The 2201-nt window shown below is 41.0% G+C and overlaps 1 protein-coding gene across 1 annotated transcript in view; it reads right to left on the reverse strand.

Moving 5' to 3' along the window:
* Positions 1–846, reverse strand: part of dtx1 (deltex 1, E3 ubiquitin ligase) — a 48764-nt gene extending 47918 nt beyond the window's left edge. Inside the window, exon 1 of the mRNA XM_016491170.1 lies at positions 651–846. The gene's annotated coding sequence lies outside the window, so the exon portion shown is untranslated. The remainder of the gene's footprint in view (positions 1–650) is intronic.
* Between the last annotated feature and the right edge of the window lie 1355 nt (positions 847–2201).

Raw genomic sequence — 2201 nt, forward strand, 5'->3', positions numbered from 1 at the left:
CAGCACTGGGTTGTATTTAACCCAGCATTTTTTAGAGTGTACGCATGAGCCTAACGAAAGATCCTGTATTAGTGATCAATAACTGCAGATCTCTGATGATTCATATGCTAAACTCATCATAACAAACCCGTGCTGTTTTAAGCGCAACCCAGACCAGAATAAAGCGGGTGCGATTGCGATCGCATGTGGCCTCAGATCTGGTCTATTATAACCCGAACATCTGTCTGAGATCCGTTTATACGTGCAGAGCCGGTTCTGCTCATAAATCAGCTCTCGATCCATCTTCATTTACGAACAAATGATCTCGTTCTTCTCCATATGGGCTCCAGATCCGCGTCTCCTCCGGATTTGACCCGATCCGTTCATCAGAATCTCATCAGTGCATCACACCGAATCAGATGGGACGATTTTCTCCAGCAAAGCGATTCGCGCAGGTCTGGTCAAAGCGAGGATTCCTTGCTAGATATGAAATCAGGGAATATGTGCGCTCACGGATCTCTAGGAATAAACGGGACGCACATGAGCCATGATGAATTCATTTATCCAGGCTCATCCTGAATACGACATCTCACATGCATTCGAATTCGTGTGAGGCAGAGCCTGTTATACCACAGCATGGACGCAGAAAGGAGGAAAAAGGAATCAGTCACCTGTGATGTGAAGCGTCTCCGCCGAACCGTGACGACGAACCGGAGGTCCAGAATAAAGGACGCCAAAACGACTGAATAAGCGAAGTGTTTCCTAGATCACATTCCTGACTCTAAACGAGCAGATGAGTCGGAATTCATCGTGTTCTGCTTTATATGAGCTCTATTGGCTGTTGCTCGTGTTGTGCGCATCCTCCGCCGCGCGACTGTTGCTCATGTGTGTGTGTGTGTGTGTGTGTGTGTGTGTGTGTGAAGCTCTATTTACCGAAACAGCTACAGCATGAGAAAATCAGATTTTCCGTCCAGATGAACTCGTGCATGACTTCCACCACTCAGAAATCCTATAAAGAGACGCGTATAGTAGTCATATTGCTTATATAAAAAAATATAGGATATGTATAATAATGTAGCTATAGCCTAATACATTATAAAACATGACTAAAACAAAAGCAATAATAAATATAGCTGCAAGCAGCAATTGCCGGGGTTCAAGCACTTTAAGGCCTTGAAGGTGGTATGCTTTTAGGGACTAGACCAACCTGGATGTATGGCTGACAGTAAAACACATCCAAAATGGAGAATAGGCTCACAGACACAGACACACACAGAAATGAAATGAAATGGTTAAACTACTATATTAATACTTAATAAGCATACTTACACACACACAGACACAGACATAAATTCACACACATTTTGTTACAGATATAGATATTTGACATAAATGATAGGTGACACAATACTTATTGCAAGTCGTCTCTTTTTAGGAGTTTATATGTCATTTTCAGGTTTCACTGTAATCATAATCTGGGATAATTGTAAAAACTAATATGTCTGTATGAACAAAATGGTTAACTGTGACTAAATGTGATTTTAAATGTTATAACAGTGATTTTATACTGTCTAAGCATGAATCCATCAAACCTATGAACAGTACTGTTGACAGCATTGGTCCCAGAGGTAAAGTTGTTCAGAATGAGGAGCTCTATCATATGAGATGAAGATCTAGTGTTCGTGTAAATATATGAGAATTTTTTTAGCAATTTGAGGCCTTTTACCATTGAAATCTTGTGTTTTTGAAGCCTTTTTAACTGTTATTGCGCCACCTATGGTCCGATCTCCACGAAACTTTGCATGCTTGTTAAGAGTCATCTGACACATGTTTTCCCCACGTTTCAAAAAGTTTTGAGTTTTTGTTTAGGTTTTATAGGCTTTGAGGTATATTTGACCACGCCCCATTTATAATGGAGAATATTTCTGCAGTGGTTTGGTTCCGATCGGGCAAAAAACCAAGGACTAGTTCGCAAAAGTAGGTTTTGGACATAAATCAAATTTGCGGAAAAACGAGACTTCCTAGACCCAAAATCACAAGAGACCATTTTTAATTTGCCTTGACCCAAGGATTCCAAAAATGTAAAATTTTTGAGTCTACGACAAGTGGTTTAGGAGTTATTAGCACTTACGCGTTTTTGATCGCTGTAGCGCCACCTATTGGCCGATTGGGGTGAGTCTTTGTCAGAATGTCCCCTCAGGGAGCTCTACCTTCTGGCCAAA

This window comes from Sinocyclocheilus anshuiensis, unplaced genomic scaffold, assembly GCF_001515605.1.
Source record: "Sinocyclocheilus anshuiensis isolate Anshui unplaced genomic scaffold, SAMN03320099.WGS_v1.1 scaffold614, whole genome shotgun sequence".
Classification (NCBI taxonomy): domain Eukaryota; kingdom Metazoa; phylum Chordata; class Actinopteri; order Cypriniformes; family Cyprinidae; genus Sinocyclocheilus; species Sinocyclocheilus anshuiensis.